The 20378-nt window shown below is 28.7% G+C and overlaps 1 protein-coding gene across 1 annotated transcript in view; it reads right to left on the bottom strand.

The window, feature by feature from the left end:
- The window catches only part of LOC107450269 (protein O-mannosyl-transferase Tmtc3), a 250346-nt gene that overhangs the window by 215119 nt on the left and 14849 nt on the right, over positions 1-20378 (bottom strand). The window lies entirely within an intron of this gene.

Genomic DNA, 20378 nt, shown 5'->3' with positions numbered 1-20378 from the left:
ACCATATTTAAGTGTTAGTTTCACCAAAATCATTACCAAAGCGCTTTGGAAAAAATGCCTAGATTTTTGATATTTCCATAGAACCAGAAACACGGTAAATTTTACCATATTCCAAAAATCATAATCATACTTTTTTTATCAGCACAGTTTACCTTTTTTGGGGGGAATTCAATTTCTAAATAGTTTTTTTTCTCTTCTTCTTCCCTTAGTTTCTTCCTTTTTTTTTGTCATACTTGAAATTATGCAAAGCCTGTAGTAAAGGCTCATATTACAACAAATGAAATTTTATACACTAAGTTTTCACAAAGTAAAAAAAAATAAATATACCATAAAAGTTGCTTTCATAAAGCAAATAAAATATTTACAAATTCATAGTTAAATTATGATAAACAAAATAAATATTGCAATAATATAATAAACTACAATATACTTTTAGCCTATAGCGTCCCATGAATTTAACATGCTAGAACATGTTATTCGCAACATGCTAGAACATAATCCTTTATAGCGAAAGGAATCAGTAGTTTTATATAAATTATTCATGTGTAGTACTTTAAAGTATGGCCCAAGATACAACACATTTCACTATCCCTAGACCTATCACCCTACAGTTTAAATAAAATGATAATCATTATTGTAATTTTATTACAATATCAATTGTTATTCTATTGTCAATTAAATTAAATATTATTTTCTAATAGCTAAATGATTTAAGAATATTTTCTTCGAAAGTCAAGCAAATTGCTGTTGAATAGTTTTAAGAAATAAAATTTTTTAAAAAATCATGATAGATTGAAAAGAAAGAGGCAATTTTCTTTCCCTCACTAAGATATTAATCCAATGCTTCAGATGTTAATTTTTACCACGATTGGTTAAGATCATAATAGAATTAAAAATAAGGGTAATGTCTCCATTAGGTTCAGAGAAATTTCAATGTCCCAAGGCACACCCCCTCTGCATAAATTAAAATTTTGTGAAAAAGGAATTTCGGGAACAGATACAGTTCTTCTTAATTGTTTTTGACTAAATATTAATTAACTTGATTGTGCACCGTATGAGATTTGCAAAAAGAAAAAAAATCTATTTTTCTTAAGAAATTTAGAAAGTCAGTTTTAAACAAATACAATATTAAAGTAAAATTCCTACTTGCTAATTAAATTAATATTTTAGACAGCGTGGAATAAAAAGCCCTAATAAAAGTTTTTAAATAATTTCAAAAATGTCCCTTTCTATTTGTGGAAAAATTATTTGCCTTCATAATTTGTTAAATTTTTTTTTCTTTTCTAAATGAAACCTAAGCATCTCCATCTGAATAATAAAAGATGCATTTTTTAAAAGAAGATAATAAGAACAACCACTACTGATATGCGCATTTTATTATTTCTTCCTTTCTAAAAATCTCCCATTACAAAATGGAGATAGAATTATTTTGTTCATCTTCTGAAGAAAAAGAATTACGACTAATTTCCACATTCATTTTCGAAAAATTTACATTTTATTGAAAAATGCTTCGTTTTTTATTCAAAACAGATTCATTGTTACAAAAATGATTTACTCATATTTGTCATTCATATATCTAAAACGTTACACCGTAACAGATGCAAACGACATTCATATCTGACTTTTAAAATCAAATCGCATTTCCTCTTCCTTTCAGCAGTTCTATTCATCAGAAATAATTTAAAGCTACTTCCTCCTCCTCCGGCGTAATATTTCAAAGCATATTTTGTCATTTACTGTAGAAATTTTTTTCGAATTTCTTTTCGAAATTGAAACCGGGTTCGCGGAGAAATGTCGAAGAGAAGAGGTATTTGGGAAATGCAAAGCTGCAAGGGTAAGGGGGGCAGCATTTGCTAGGGTGCGGGATGAGTGATGGGAAGTAACCTCAAATTATTTGCGAGAAGATAAAAGATTCTTGGCTAAGCAAATGGGATTCGATAGAAATGGTTTTCTGATGCTATATTTCGGGGTTAAAAGATGGAATCCTAGGGTAAAGATCATTTATTTTCATCCAACCTTTTACTTCTCCGGAGGTTTCTAAACTTGAACATCCGTAAAAATTGCTGATGGTTCTACATCTCTGCATGCATAGAATTCGATGTATATTTATCACATAGAATAAAAAAAACGTGGAAGTCATCGTGTCTTCTAAACACTTGAAAGACTCAAAAATTGGAAGTTTCTGAGACAATTGAATTATTTTGGCGTCGTATTTCGTCTGTCAAAGAGAAGGGTCAAGGTAATTCGTTTTCAAGACGTTTCTGGCGAACCTGCTGTCTTGAAATGACTAATGTCTGTGAAGAAAGAATAGTTTTACTTCTGTAATTGTGTTAAAAGTTAGCCGCCAGCAACAGAAGCGGAAATAATAAAAGGAAATTTTAACTCGGTATTTTCAACTTCATAGTTCGAGGTGACCCTCTTATGTGAGCTTCAATCTCATTAATATCAGTACTTCTGGCTGTTTCGCTGTAAAAATTTGATACAATCTCAATAAGATGGTAAATTAAGTTAAATAAAATTAGTATCATCAGTTTAGAGAGGCATTAGAAAGCATGATAATAAGTAATATTATTATTAATAGTAGGGAAATAATATTAGTTGGATCAGTACTAATAATATTAGTACTAATAATAGTAATAGTATTACTAATAATAGTACTAATAATAGTAATAGTATTACTAATAATAGTACTAATAATAGTAATAGTATTACTAATAATAGTACTAATAATAGTAATAGTATTACTAATAATAGTAGGGGAGAGTGGGGTCAATTGTAACATTTTTTACTTAACTATTTTTAACTAACAAAAAATCCAATATATTATTAGTATTAATTGACAGACGAGTAAAGTAGACTATCCTCTACTAGAAAAAAAAATAAATACCTGATTTTAAATATTATTATATTAGTTATTAACAATTTTTGACAGTCGTGCAGTTGTTACAATTGTCCCCACTTACGGGGTCAATTGTAACAGTTCATAAATTCAACTAAAACATAGTTAATTATACATATTATCATAGTTGTGATATATTTTTTTATTGATCAAAATAGTAGTGATATTTTAGGAGAAAAAATAATAATGAGCAGAAACCTAAAGGGTTAAACTTTTAACTTTAAGGGGTTAAAAATTTTAATTTATGCTGTGAAAGGTGACAAATAAAATAATGCACATGCAACATAATATAAATGATATAGGAAACTATTGGTGGTTCTTAAAGAGTTAAGTAATGGTTTGTAAGCATAAGATTATTTATTTTCAGCTGTTACAATCGTCCCTTTACTTATTGTTACAATTGTCCCCAAGACACCATTTCAGCTTCATTTGCTAAAAACAATGCTAGTTAATTAGCAAAACTAATCTTTTTTTTTACTGAAATGTTAATTAAAGTGTCCACTTACATATTCGGTTACTAATTTTTATTTGTTTAAACAAAATTACTTTGTTACAATATAATATTCTAATACCAAAAAAAGTACTTGAGTGGCGTGAAAATATCTTTTGTGATGTAACTCTTTTAAAAGTACATAAAAGTGGTTGCCATCAGGGGTGTACATGTAGATTTATTAAATACACCTTGTGCGCCACCTAGGAACCAAATCTAGAACCCGACACTCGAAATTTTTGCTCTGTTACAATCGTACCCTGTTACAATTGACCCCACTCTCCCCTACTAATAATAGTGGAAATAGTAATTGTAGTAAAATTGGCCACACACAAATCTACGGTGATCAATGCCAACTTATAGTAATCTATAAAAACTTATGATATTCATAGAAATTTTTATTGTATTTGCTGGCAGAAAAATCGTAAGGCTTTGACTTTCTTATGGAAATGTACCATACGCATCCGGCAAACATATGGCAACAAACCATACATGTATGGTATTCTAATGCGATTATTATGTTATGTTGAGAATCAAGAGATGCATCGCGCACATATAGCAAACTAATAGGAACACTCCATAAGCGTACATCATTATTATTGGAGAGTTGGAACGGACGCCGTGTGGAGTAGTCGTATTTAACTCCATCTCCGACTATCCAGCTCGATTTTACTTTAATTAAACCAATCATCAAAATCCATCAAATTCCATCAAAAATTCAATCCATCAAAAACGATGCTTTTCTATAAAGTTCGTCCACCTTAATAGATATTTATATTTATTAAAACTATTTTCAATTATTTCGACCAAAAAATTGCAACTTCCACAGTTTCTACTGCCATTAAGTTGACGGAAAAGCAAATGTGACGTCGACGTAGTATCTTCCTGCTAAAAGAACGGGAAATTTTTTTCTTAATTTTTTCTTCTTCTTTTTATTCATTCATTTATTTTTTGTTACAATTTTCGGTTTTTTTTAATCAATATTTTTATTTTTTTCGAATTTCTGAGTTGGTCAATTTTCAAGTTTCTTAGACTTGATCAATAACCTAATAGTTTCGTTTCTCTAACATATCGACTTAGTTGATTTTATAAACTTCATAGTTTTTAAATTAAGATTAATTTAGAAGAATCTACGAGCAAAAACAATCTTTTTGTGAATTACACCTGCATTAACTGTTATACTTTGCGCATTTCCATGTTATTGTGCGTTAATTTTGCTTTAATAAACGGTAGAAAGCCAACAGATCTGTAAGTATTCCAATTTACTTTATAATTACTCAAATTATCACAATTGGTTTTTAATAATTTTTTGTTGCAAAGATTCTGCAAGGGTCCCTTGATCTCTTAAATATTTATTGTGTTTTCTCATTATATTAATTGCTTTATTTCACACATTAATTCCACTTATTATTAACATTCTTGTAGCATAATCATCCTTGCGAAAGAGCTGAAAAATATCACTGCAATACGATGGCCTTTGCTTATCATTGTTTTTGTGTAATTTTTTCTAAGTATAATTTGTTTATGTATAAACATGAAGAACTGTTGTCATAGCTGTATGGAAAAAGTGTCCCATAGCTAGTAATAAAAAACCTCCATAGGTTTTCGGTAAAAGTGTATGGGAAAATTTTAATAAATCCCATAGGGGCTTTCTTAAAATTTTCCCAATTCCAAATTTTTCACATTTTCTCAGTGTAAAATCCCATTGTTAAATCCTACGGTACATTTTGTGAAAAATCCGTTTGTGGAAAATTTTCTGAAGCGAAGGCAAGTGGTAGGTTTTCTGCGGGATTTTTGCTTATTCTCTTAAATTGGTATAGTGAATATCAACAGTGGAGAGTGTGACATAAAGCACTTCTTTAAATTAACAAAAGAAACAGGTAATAAAATTTGTGAGTCACAGTAACGAAAAGCACTTTTTAAGATTTTTTTTCTTCTGATTTTACGATAAATTATTGCAACTGAAAGCTCCCCCCTACTTTACATAACAAAATCATCAGTGTAGGGTGAAATTACCCAATTATTACAAATATATAAGTAATTTTTTCATTCAAAGTTTACCTCAAAATCATTATAAATAAATTCTCAAGACACTTGCCAAATTTAATAAAAATAAAGCAAATTGAATCTTAGTAATCATTTTCAATTGTATGTATACGTAAATTACAAAATTTTTTTCAGCATTTAAATACTAATTAATTATCTTTGGCCTAAAAAAGATCAATAAATGGGGGGAGGGGTTATATAGAAACACGGTGTAGCTATAAATTGTTACAGAACATATCGAATATTACAAAAAAATTACTAAAGCGACAGGTTTTGAAGGCGCTGATTCAGAGAAATGAGAACCTCCTCTTCATTAGTCTTCCAGTTTTTACTTTTTGTTTTTAAAAAAAAAGTAGCTTTGCCTCCTTCTCACTTAAAGGTTAAAAGACCATATTTTGAAAAGAAGAATGTCACTCTTCCCTTTTGAGACATAAGCAAATTTGCAGTGTGGGGTAAAAATAATGGACGTGTAATTACCAGAGGACTTTGATTTTTATCGCCGAAGTAGAAAGTGGGCTTGAAAAGAAAAAAAGGACGTAGGAAAGGATTTTTTTCCGCATTTTTCCAGGATTTTGAATAAAAATGAGAGGTGAAAGCAAGTTCTTTGTAAAGTCCTTGTTAGAGTCTTCAATAATGAAAATCTTTCTTTCAAGTTTGAAAATAAGAAGGATTTTTCCAAAGAAAACTTAAAAAAGATCTTCATATCGTGCATAAGCTTTTACCATTAATGAGAAGATCTAAATTTAGAAAGACGTTTGTTGCCCAAAAGAATACATAAAAATCAAACAATTTTTATGTGATCTTCTTTTAAGTGAAAGAGGAATACATTAAAATTGTTTGATTTTATGTTTGCCCTTGATTGTTTTCGCAAAGATAAACAAATTCTAGGATAAAGATATATTACAAAATTCTTGGATAAAAGTATTTTTATATCATATGCATTATTTAAATCCTAGCAAGTATATATGGAACTCGAAAAAAAATTTTTTACATTAAACTTACAAATAAGTAGTTTAAAGCTCACGAATTATATTAAAACATAAACTTCACATGCCAACTGAAAAATAAAGCCGACTGAGTAAATTTATTTATTCAGCTCATATTATCTATTATCTCATAATTTATAAAACTAAATTATACATATACTACCCTAAATGTATAGACACTATCCCAAACTTATATAAATTTACATCATAATAATCGTATCATAATAATTATATAAACTTACGTAACATTGTTATTTATTATATATTATAAGAATATATGATTATAAGAATATCATTTAATCATTTTTTTCAAAAACTGATCTTGATGTTAATACGCTGCGTTTTGAGACAATGGGTTATTTCTCCTATCTTACTCTCCAAAAATTAAATTCCTACCTTTAAAGATTCGGCAACCGTTAAGCTGCATTTTTTGATCAGTAATAATTAATCATTAAGTGATATTTTAGAATCGTTGTTGAACAGCTGAGCGAAATTTGAGTTTATTGATACCACTGTTCAACTCCGTAGCCTTTTAATTGTGAATTAAATACAGAAGACAAGGGAAAATCCCGATCAAGTATAGGGAGAAAGTTGCTTTCGTGGAGAACTTTTTGATTGAACCTACTCGCATTTGCGTTGGATGGAGGGGAAAACCACGAAAATCTTCAACGGCAAGAGGACTCCAACCAGTTATCAGTCTACCACCAAGGATATTTTACTTCAGCACTGTGGGCAGTGTGAGCCGGGGCGGAATTCGTATCAAACAGCACCGCTGTGATTCCAACCAGGTTGACCTCTTTAAAGGGTTAACGCTCTATTCCCTTGAGCCATCACGGCTTCTAACGTGATATTTTTTTTAATATCATAACCGTCGTTGAACAGCCGACCCAATTTTTTTGGGTTTACGACTACTAATGCTCAACTCCGAGCCTTGTCATTTTGAATCCAATCCAGAAGATAAGGGAACTCCTGGATCAAGTATTGGGAGAAATTTTGCCTTCGTAGAGGACTTTTTGATGGAACTAACCCGCATTTGCGTTACATTGTGAGGAAGACCACGAGAACCTTCCACGGTTAGCCTGATGGCAAGGGGACTCTAACCCATGATCCATCTAGCACTTTTTCGGTGCAAGCCGGATGCGGAATTCGTAATGACCAGCCACAGCCGGGATCGAACCCCGGTTCACCTCATTGGAAGGCAAACGCTCTATCCTCTGAGCCATCACGGCTCTAACGTGATATTTGACAAAATGCAAGCTCTTGAACATTTGTACAAACTGCACTCTATTCCACTTTCTTCCAATGCATTCTGGGAGTAAACTTTGCTTCGAGCTAGTTGCTAAGTACCTAACTGCCAGCACAAGTAAAATTTCTTTGTGCATCTGACCAACATTTCTTTTCCACAATAATAATATTGATGATATAAAAAAAAAACATTCTTCTCACTTTAATTTCATTTAATTTCTTACAAGAGTAATAAAGTTAAAGCCTACAATTAAACATCTGTTTATCAGTCTACGATTTTTTACTTGTAATTCAAACAAAACCCTAGTTTACGAATAATGTTTCCAGTTATTTTTTAAAGTGGATTTCTTTAATGGAGAAATCAAAAGTGTGGTGTTTAAACTGATCTACCATTACGTCATTAAAAAATAAAACAAATTTGACCGTTTGACAAGTTTGTATAGATGAAGTAAAACTAATTATATGTTATCAGCGTAGAATTTTCTACAGAATATCTAAGGCCATTCACAAAGGTACTTCTAAAGTAATAAGCATTTCTTTTTCCTTTTTTTACTTATATTTTTCAAAGCAAGTTTCGATAAAAAGTAATACCAAGAACTGAAATAGTATGTAATGTTAATAATTTTTTTAAATAATATAACCAGTTAAATAGGACATGATTATTTGGTGAGTGATTTTTTTTATATTTCCAATTGCCACCTGTGCTGACATCTCAACAATTCAGGCATTTTACAGGGAAGATTTGTTGGACACACTTTCAGGGGCACCATATTAGGTGTGGGACAACGTAGTTTCCACTGTAACGACAAAGAATACAGAGGATGAAAAAACCCTTGACCGGGATTCGAACCCAGAACCTTTCCGATGCAAGGCCAATTCCCTGTATTCCTCCACAGTCCGGTATTCAATGAGTAATGCACTTAGTTGTCATTGTGTTTAACAGTAAAGTAATCCCCTATGGCGGATTGATACCAACTTGCTTGGGAAGTAAAGATGACTGGCACGCAATTTTCTCAAACCTTTGCTTCAAAATTGTTGTGTGGTTACCCCCATGACTCCCTTTGCCTACAACCTGCCTTAAAGAGAATGCTTTAGTTTAACCTGTTAAGTCTTAAAAAATAGTAGAAAACAGTTTTTAGTCCTTTTTAGTTTAAAATAAACCTCAAAAAATGCTAACCCAACACTTAATGAATTCCATCCTCTCAGTATTAAGTGATCTAAAAGCATTTTTAAGGACAGCAATTGGTTGTTACATAATCGTTTTCAACTGATAATTTTATTCTCAAAATATTTTACTCAAATATATTCAATAATGTTGAGAAAGTTTTCAAAGACTATCAAGATTTAGAACAATTTTGAAAAATGGCTTTAATATCTTAATTAAAGTCTTGCTAAAAGGAGCCGATTTTAAATTGAAAATTAATTTATTCAACTCTAAAACAGCAACTATAAGGCTTACTTACGGTTCTTACACTCCAACAACTTTCCCTTAGCGCTAACTTTTAGATAAACCATCGATTAAGCATACTAATTGCTTCTCATACCGGATTTCGATCGTGAACTCAGGAAATTAACCTCTCAAGTAATGTATTTTGGGAGTATTTTAGGGAAAAGATCGAAAATTTTGAAACCAAACCATGGGCTCAAGGGTGAAAGAGACACCTTCCAAAAGTTTTGTAAGACACTTTGGCGAATAAATTGTTACGGAGGGAACATTTTAGGGAAAATTGTTAAAGTCGCCTTCTTTCAAAGCAGTGGCGTAATTGAGTTTGTTGGAGATGGGGATTATTATTCGTTCCGTTGATCTTAATGTCCCGATAAAGCCTATCGTTAGGATGCGGGCTATTCTTTTAAAGGGATTCACTAAAGGGATTTTGTCTATTCGAACAAAGATGATCGGGATATCGATAATATTTAGGCATGAATCATCCATTGGGAGGTTATCTTTTGCAATTATAGTTTGAACAATGCCGTTTCTATTATCGTTTAAAACAAATACTTTGTTCATAGTTTTGTTTGAGATAATCGGCAATGGTAAAGTGCTTTTGGAAATAATGTATGATAGTAAAGGGGCTCTTGCCAATTGAGTTTTAAATGCAGCACCCAATAAAACGTGAATATATATCTATCATGATGCATAATATGATGAAACAACACAATCAGGAAATATTTAACTAATTCTAAGAATTAACTATCCATATAAATCTAACATAAATTAAATAATCAAATGATTCAAAAATTTTTTTAATCTATATTTGGTATTGCGGAATAAAAATAAAAACAATACTTAAAATTAGAGTACCAAAAAATTAGAGTACCAAATGGGAAACGAATAGTTTATATTCTTTACCTATTAATAATTTACTTGTTTTTACTGTGTGGACTTAAAAAATACAGTTTCAAAAAGCAAACAGATTGTTATTTGTAATGGAAACCCAAGTATCATGTCTATAGTATTTCTTGAATACACTTTAACCACATCTCTGATCTCTCACTTAAAGACACTTTCTCACGGAATCAAAATATTTTGTCAACGAATCTACATTATTATATTTTGCAATTATCCATTAGTGTTCCATTTTAATAGCAATAAATGTAAATTAAACGAAGTTAAAAAATTATAAATTGACGAACGATATTAAATTGTTCAAATGATATAAATCCATCGAAAATGATAAGTAAATATATATATTAGTAAAAAAAAATGCTCGACACATACTGCTTTTGATTAAAAATGAGTATTTTAAACTTTAAGATTATTAAAAATAAGAAAAACACTCTACTCAATAGCATTTGCATATGATAACTTAATATTTTTGATATAGTAAAATGTTAACAATAATCATTTAAATCAAATAAATAAATTATATTGTTATATTGACGTGTTACATTAGAGATGCTTTTAAAAATACATAAGAAGCGCTCATCCAGAATTAAAAATCATACCAGGTAAAACATGAGAAATTTTGGAGCAAAAATACCAAAGTTTCATAATTTTAGGTCAAAGAATTATACAAGAAAAAAGGGAAGACGACCCCTAGAAAGCGAAAATGGGAAAGAAGATCACGTGAACCAAGCTACTTCGATCCTTTTTTTCCTGGAATCCTGCCAGAGAACTACCCGCCTTGCTCTTTATTATTAACTCTTCGTCCATAAAGACCAACCACATTATCAACGGATACCTCCAGAATTTTCAATAAAATCACTTTTGCTTTACACGTTTCTAGCGTTCTCTTATTCTTAACATCCTATTTTTTTTTCGCCAAACATAGTTTAGATGTGATACCAAGAATTCTTTAATTATTAAACTACGAGTAATAATATAATGTACTGCATAAATCGATGCAAGTATTTGCATTAATTAGATGGAGATTTAAATATGCGATGAAAGGGAAATAAAGTGTATGATTGCGCCAAGCAATAATTGGAAAGAATGCAAATGTTTTATAAGAATTCGCTTAGAGATTTCTTTGAAAATGAAATTTTTCAAATAATGTAAGGCTTACGCAATTACTGTCGTTTAATAAAAATAGTGAAGGTTTTATGATTTTTTTTTCTATTCATTTAAAATTAAATTCAGAAATGAAGAATAACAGTCACAGAGAAACTACATTTAATCAAATATATTTTAAATTATTTGATAATATTTTCTTTCTTCATTAAAAGATGAATGTGGAATCATAATTTAAAATATCCTTTTATAGATTCACTATTTCAATTTGAAATATAAATTTGTTTATACTTTTAAATAAAAATGTTTATCATATTTTCCTTAATATTTTGTTTAGTTGAAAGTATAGAATGTTAAAATTTAAAAACATTATAGATTATTGATGCATAGTGTATTTAATATAAAATTTTACATTTAAGAACTAATAAATTCATGTATTTAATAATTAAATTTCAAGAATAAAATTAATGAAGAAATATATTTAACTTTGCAATCAATTTCAACAAAATTATACCTCTATGAAATACAATAGAAGTATTAAAAACAAAAGAAAATATATTTTCTTGAGAGTGTATGTAGTAAATTTTTACGAAAGTGTGAATTTTTCAAGGAGGAGATAGATAATTATTATTTTAAATCAAACTATTTTCAAAATATTATTTTTTTATTAGAAACACATACCCTTAAGGAGTTTATTTAATGATGTTAATTTTTTTAATCAATTTGTTAATAAATTTCTCTGCTCCTGTGAATTTAAATTCTGATCTGTAATCAAGTGCATGTAAATACCAACATATTTGTTTTTAAATGTACAGATATTATAACAGGTATAAATCTTTGAAAGTTAGTGACGAATCATTCTAGTTTCGAACAGTTAAACAGTTTCTTAATTTTAACTATCATTCAGCATAAGACATTTCAAATACATATTTATATTAACATATTCAATGGTTCATATTAAGTTTACAATATGGTTTTCATTCTTATAATAGATTTCATTAAACCAGAGTCCATATAATATCTTAGTTAAAAAAAGATTTGTGTAAAGATGAGACACTCGCATTAATGAATATTTACAAATGGTGGTGTCTGTAACCGTATCTTTTATAACGAACAGTGCGCAAAAAAATAAATCATCCACCTCGAATAACTTTTGATCTAATGATCGGATCTCCATGTTCAAGGACTCAATTTTAATGGTTTGGAGGGCCGGGGCTTAAATATGCTAATTAATTAAATGCAGATTATATTTTAAGCTACAAAATCAGACGCATAAACGTAATTTATCTGAATAAACATGCCCTTTTTTCGATGGATTCAAATTTTTGACCCCCTAGATATAGGGTACAGCTGCAATCTGGGAAATAGGATCCTAATTGTTTGGCCAGGAAAACGGTCCAAAGTTGGACTCTTTATTGTTAAATTTACTTTCAAATATTTCACCATATCTCGAGAACTTTTTAAGTTAATTGAAAAGTTTTTGCACACAGTTATAGAATTTCTTTATCTAAAAAAAGAAATCCATGCAAAAAATAACTTAAAAGTAAATATTTATTATTTTTTATTGTTTTATTTAATAATCAACAAAAAAATTTTAATGTAAAGTATACATTTCTTTATATTATCTTAAAGAATGTTATTTTATATGGCAAAATATAAAGTTTGAGCAAAATTGGTCGAATAGTTCCTGAGAAATCAAATTATTAAAAATTATGTTTTTAATCATTGTGGTCTATTTTCTTTGCGCATTACACATATAACTCTAATTATGTTAGAATTCAATATACATTTGAATGTCTACAATATATTTTAATAACTGCATCATATATTTGAATTTAAGTTACAAGGAAACATATATTGTACTTTCGACTAACATATATCGTATGTATTTCAATAATTTGTTAAAAATGAAACTATCCAAAAATTTGTAAATTTTGGAATAAAAAGTTTAAAAAAAACATTATTCGAAGACATCAACCAACAAATAATTTAAACCAAAAGCCATAATCAATATAATTTTGCTTTAAACAAAAATCTTAAAACCGTGCTTTTATTGTAGTATATGTTTTGAAATTAAAGAAGGTAGATAATCTTAAGTGCAAAAACATCTGTTTAAACATTTTTATTGACTTTATTTTTCCGTTTAAAAAATAGAAAATTTTGATCAAATTTGCATAAATGCTTACAAAAGTAAAGTATGGCACATTGTAAGTACTTCTATTAGGTTTTATAATCAGAAGTGATACTTTGAATTTGAATGTGGAATTTAATGGCTAGAAGGACAGAGTTGAATTGATTTGAATTGAATGTAGGCTTCAAGTGCACAAGATCCAGAAAAAAATGTTGCCTTAGAGGACCAGGGACAGACACGTGTCTAAATCATCGTTGTAAGAGCACCGATGAAATGTTTAATGTTATACGAAATTTTAGGTCCATGATGTTAAATTCGCAAAATACAAGTTAAATTTCGTAATTGAATATAATATTGATTATTTGACATAAAAAGAGGTCTTCTTCTTCACTCTGAAACTAATCTATTAAGCATGCAGCCACAATATTTAATGAAATAATAGTTCAGATGGTATTTAGACAATCAGTGAGCATGTTTATATAAACCTATGGTTAATAAGTTTATAAATTATTCACAAAATTACTACGGAATCAAAATCATACTATACGGGAAATCAGACAATATATGAGAACGTTTCTATGCCGCAAAAGTGATTTCATAAATAAATTTCTTTTTGCAGCAATAAAACCATAGATTACATACCACATTTGTAGTATTAAAGTCCCATATTAGGCTCATAAGATAAACATTATTTTTTAATTTTTTATTTAAATTTTGTAACCTGGCAATCAAGTAGTAAACATATATGACAAACGCATCCTAAAAAGATAGAGTTAAAGAAATAACTTTCAAATTGATTTTATCGCGTATTCATTAGTTTACAGATTTATAGAATTAATGCCAATTATTTTTATGTGCAACATTTTATTATGTCGAATAATATTTTTCGTTGCTCTTTTCCAGGAAAAATCACTAAAAGAATATGATATTAAATGTTTAAAAACGAGATATAAATTAATAATTAAGGTAACAAGAGATTATACATTTAATTCAACTTTATGCTCATAAAGTTAATTAAATTTGAATCTTCTTTATATATATACGATGCAATTGTTATCTATACTTATTCTGAATGAAGAGCCCTAAGAAATTTTAAAATATGAGTTAAACTCAGCTTCCTTCACATTCACTATTAAAATTCAAATAACTTTTCACCCAGTCGAAATATTTAATTTCCTTTAATATGTTCATAGTTTACCAAAAAATTTCATTTGTAAAGAAGCGTATTTCTCAAAACTCAAATAGTGATATTTAATCTTACGGTTATTACATGAAAAAGTCTTTAAGTTGAGTCACATCACCTCGTTTTTATCTTACTCTCGATATTAATAACATAAGAATACCATAAGTTATATTACACTGCGGTATAGTTTCTCCCTTTTACTGCAGATGATGCGTAAAATGAAAGGTTAGGGAATTCTATTCATGTATGGAAGATGCATACTTTTCACGTAAATGTCATCCAAGCAGAAAGAGCCACAGTGAGGGTCACTGCTCACCAGTGGCCTTCTATTCATGATAGCCATTCTGAATCACCGTCTTCGTTTCACTAATCGGCACGCCTCTTTAGATCCGTCATCGACCCATAATCGCCTGGCCACTAGAAGTCTAAAGGGACTTTCGGCCGTGTGGTGATACATTACAACTTTTTTATGCCCTTAATTTAATTCATTCTGTTATAACTATAGATCAATCATGGCTATAATATATAAGTGTGTACGCACACATTAATATTTTATCATTTATCTTATTATTTATGCATTTGTTAAGGCAAAATGATCAAGTGAATAGTTATAGGAATACTAAAATAATTAGTCTGAAAGAGTGAGTGGCATGAATTCTAAATTTTTATAATCTACTATTAATCATAGGGAAAGCTTTCGTGAATACTTAAATGCTATAACTTAAAATATATGTTATACAGTTATATATCCACACACAATCATGTGTATATATATATATATATATATATATATATATATATATATATATGCCGCGTTCTTGCTGCAGTACTAAAGTGCTCTTGATTTGCTAGATTTCTGAATTGGCCTGAAAATGGATCTGCGCAAGGTAATGATATTTTACTGGATTATTTGAAGTTTATAATTAATAAACTTGATACTTAATTATACAATTTAAATGATTTTAAAAAAACAACATTTATTTAAAAAGAAAAAAAACATGATTTGCTCAGTTTGCACAGATTTTTAGTGGCAGATTTTCCCGAAATAGATTTGTACATAGTAAAAATATAAATTATTAAAAAGTTTTTAGTATAAAAATAAAAAGGTTGTAGTAAATTTATTAATAATAAAAGCATAGAGTTAATTCAATGATTTTACGTAGAATTTAAATACATTACTTGGGTAAACATTGCTTTTCTACCAAATTTTCAAATAATTTGTCTGTTTACTTTTTTTTTTTATAAAACAAATTAGTCTGTTCATTTGATTGAAAATGGTATTTCAATAAACTTTTTTAGAAACAGTGGATTTCCATGTAATAGTATTTTTTTATCGTATAATTTACAATGCAGATATTTTCTTTTTTAATGCCTAGTTCATATTAATAATTCATATTATGATCTTGATTTTAATTCATATTATTATCATGATTACGAAGTAAGATAAATTCCTCGGGGTAAATATTATTTAACAAAATTGCATAATCTTAAAAATTAAAAATAATTAAATTATCAGTAAATCTATAAAAAAAAAATTGTATTAAGTATACTTTTAATAATAAGTAAACAAAAATTTCACAATAGTGTAAAAATAAGTTAGCTAAGAGATCCCATCCTTGTGGTGTCCCATGAATTTAAATAAAAATAATTTATTTTAATAACTTTTCCTCTTCTCTTTTCCTTAATCTTTATTATATATATATATATATATATATATATATATATATATATATATATATCTTAAAACATTGTAAGTTTAGTAATCATAAATAATATTTAAAACGAGAATAATATACGCATACTGTAAATACGCTTTGATTTTTTATTTATTTAAGAAGTGCATTATATAATTTTTACCGATTAACTACATAAGGAGATAAGGAATTTAATTTTTTTCTATAAAGTTAAAATTTATGGACACTTAGTTTGAAGAAATGATTATTAAAATAACTTTTTCTGTGAAAAAGTCAGTCTTCAACAGATGCCATTGTTTTAAATGGCAAAGAATATCTAAAGCTCATTACAAAATCAAGATCAGCTTCTTCCCGATGTTAAATCAAATTAAATACCACTTCTAACACAAATTTTGAATTCATTGTCTTAGATTCCCTTTTGAAAATTCCGGATCACATTACTTTAAAAAGATCCAGCATTCAAGATGCCGTTACTTTTTCCGGAACAAAAAATTTGATATACTGTAATTATTTTAGCAATGATCGTCCTAGAGTAATTGAATCATTCTAATTAAATAAATATTAATGTAAGAACTATTTTATGGCAAAAATGAATTTTACGGTAAAATTGATATTTTTGGATGATGCAACGAAATAGCTGGCATCTTATACTGCAATTTGTTCCGGAATTTTTCGCAGCGTTAAGCTGTGTTGAGACTAAAAGAGGATTTATTGCTACTGAAAAGATATTTTTTAAGTCTAAATACATTTAAATGTCGAGTGAATGAGTGATGTGAACTGTTGGCAACAAAATCCATGTCTTGGCTATACAGCGCCTGAAACTATTAGGCAAATTAAACTTGTTTAAAATCTGTATAACTGGGTTGAAATTAATATAAATCGATTAAAACTGAAACTAAATTTAATTTTATAGTCTGGTGTTCTTGAATGAACTTGGTGAAAAGTAGAATGATTTGAATATGAAAGAGACAATTAAATCTGATAAAATTGGGTAATCACAACCAAATTGGCTTCGTCTTTGAAATTTGAATTTTTTGCATTTCGTAAGAAACTGCATATCTGTAAAAAGCTGATTGCAAGTTGAGCATCTTAGAGCAGACTCATTTAATAGAACATGTGCGTTACGCGCATGTGCTCAATGCCTAACCTGTTTTATATTCCGTCATGTTTGAACTACGGGGGTTAAAGGATAAATGGTTTTAAGCAATTCAACTAATTATTTACTTCAGTGCTTTGCTTTCAATAGAAAAGCAAATTATTTTCTGCAGCATTTCTTATAACTGATAGTTTAAGAGGGACACGAGTTACTGTGTGTGAATTTTGGTTGCTGCTTTATTAGCAGTTTTTGTTCTCTGAAATTAACGTGTGTCCATGAACCCATGCGAAAACAATCCATATAAAGCACATTACCCATGTAAAACATAATATTAACATATTAACTATGGAATGAGATTTTATGGATCTGTTCAGCAAAGCATAATCAATGATTTCACAACATTAACCTATAGCAAATTCGGTTCATTCTTAAATTTCCATGAGTTTAAAAGACAGTGTAAACTAAAATGCATAAAATATTTGAAAAAAATAATTTAAAAAAAATTTAAATAGCCGGAAAAAGAAATAATGGAAAGATATAATCTCGTCATCAGCTCATATGATTATATCCACGCAAAGGAGTTTCGGTTATAATCGAGTCAGCTGATGAGGCAATAATAGTCTTTCGTTATTTTGTTTTCCGACTTTATAATATTTTTTAAACTAAAAAGAAAAATGTAATATTTTAAAAATATTTATTTAAATCATAATTTTTCTTTTTCTCTTTTCATTATTCTTCATTATATTATTCCCCATGTTTTCTCTATATTTTTAACTTATTCTATGAGTTCTATGTAATTGCAGCTTATGGGCATTAAATGAAAAAAATATTTTTCCTACTTTTCTCTCTTTTCTTTTTATTCTCTTTATCTTTATTGTGCTATATATACAGTAGAGTCCCGATAACCCGAGCCCCGGTTATCCGAGTTTCCGCTTTAACCGAGCGCTTTCAAATATTTTAAGAATTTTTTTGTTCTAGTTCATTTTTCATTTTTAAAAGTACCGCCGAAAAATAAATCTGAATTTTATCTTCCAAACACTCGGGAAAACAAAATCTAACAACTTGTTCCCATGAAATGATCGTTAATATCGTCAATAATGAAAATGAACCTAGCGAAGATGATGAAGACAGTGACGATAAAAATCAACATATAAAAATCTCTCACACAGATGAAGTTAAAGCTGTCGAAAATGCTACTGAATACATAGAACAACAAAAAGAGGCGACACCAGCCTTCCTGTTATCCCTAAAAAATGGCGAAACATTGCTGCAGAAAAACATCAAAGTTATGTAAAATAAAAAACGATTAAGGACTTTTTTTAAGTAAAAACTCTTTAATTCTCGCAAAGTATACTTTTTAAGTTTTTACAAGTAAGCTTTTTAATAATAATAGGAATTATATGTGGTATACTCGCTTGAATTTTATATTTCTTAAATATATTACATTTTTATCAACTCTCTTTCTTTCTTTTTTTATACTCTTCGTTTTAACCGAGATTTTCAGTTATCCGAGTTAGTCCTGGTCCACATTAACTCGGATAATCGGGACTCTACTGTATATATATTTATAATTAAAGAAGCAAAATAGCTGAAAACATATATTTACTTTAGGTTTGTTGTTTACTTTAGATGTCTTGAAATTTCAATGACTTGGGTAAACCTTATACCCTTACTAATGCAAATGAGCTATCGATTATTCACTTTTTATAAAAAGAGAGAGCTACTCAAAACAATATTTTGGGATTTTTTTTTTCAGAAACTCAGGTCTTAAACTCTGACAAATGCCATATTAAATGTGAAAAAAATCTGCATTACATTCAATTGTGTCCAAATACATCCAATCAAGCTAAATTTAAAACTCAAATTTCTTTCAAATTTGCGAAATTTGCTATATAGTAATTAATTTTTATTTGTGACTAATTTTTTTTAATTTTTTTCCTAAATTTGTAGAAATGTATTTCACAACTTGATATTGCTTTGAGTGACGTGGATGTAGTGGTATACCCCCTTAATTCAGAAATCTAAGATAACGCGGGAAAGTTTCAGTATTTTTACAAAATGATTATTAAGTTAAGGGGTTAAAAATATTTAATAATTAAAAATGTGCATCGATCATTTAGGGTAAATCTCGGAGTTTTATATATAGGACGTATGATAAACACAGCACAATTTTTAATTTCGGTAATTACCAAGAGAATGAGAACGAAATAGTAGAAATGCGCAGCATATCCTAAAAATGAAGTAAAATATATGTACTGAAATATGGTATAAGCATAGAAAGTATGGTAAAAGTTACCATGTTTCTATCTCTACAAGAAAAACGAAAAGCTCGGTAGTTTTTAATAGAGCGCTGCGGTGATGGGTTTGGTTAAATTAGCAACAAAATATGGTTTCATATAATATGATAAATTTGGTAATTTTATCATAATACTTTAGAGTATGGCTTAAAAAAAATTTATACGGATGCATTTACCTTTGAGTTTTATATTTTTAACTAAATGTGCTGTAGAATGAACTATAATTTTTAAAAACAGACTTTCTGGTCAGCTGGTTATCACTAATTAGACCACTTGAAGGGAAAAGATACCGAATGAATGGTTTAATATCGTATATTTCGGTTTTTAATTTTTATTTCAATTTCTGACTTTAAATTTTTGGTTTGAAATTTTTTCACCGTGTGTGTCGCCGTTCAGTTTGACATACTTTATCGAACCTAACTTAAAGACTTATAATTTGAATCAACTTTTCCACGCATACAAAATTTTATTAGACGATAATTCATATACAAAAATTTTTTTGGGCATTTTTTCGCATAGAGATTTCTAAAGCGTTGATTTGAATATTTACATTTTAATTGAAAATTATTAAATGTGAAAAGATGTTCTTAAAATCTTATAAAACATACCATAAAAGTCTTTATTTAATATAATGCTTTAAAGCTTCAAGGGGAAAGGTTCTGCTTGAAACATACGACTTGCGTTTAAGCAGTCAATATCAAATACCATATCAAAAAATAAATAAATAAAATTATTAACTTATAATTAATAAATATAGCTTTTGGATTTATATCTGAAATGAAACGTTCACCATATTTACTATTTGATTACATGTATCTTTTCAAAGAGAGGAGTTTTTCTGCCGAAAATACATCCTGTAT

Source organism: Parasteatoda tepidariorum, chromosome 1, assembly GCF_982258835.1.
Source record: "Parasteatoda tepidariorum strain Cologne lab strain chromosome 1, Ptep-v5.0, whole genome shotgun sequence".
Classification (NCBI taxonomy): domain Eukaryota; kingdom Metazoa; phylum Arthropoda; class Arachnida; order Araneae; family Theridiidae; genus Parasteatoda; species Parasteatoda tepidariorum.
This window is presented reverse-complemented; position numbering and strand designations above follow the sequence as displayed.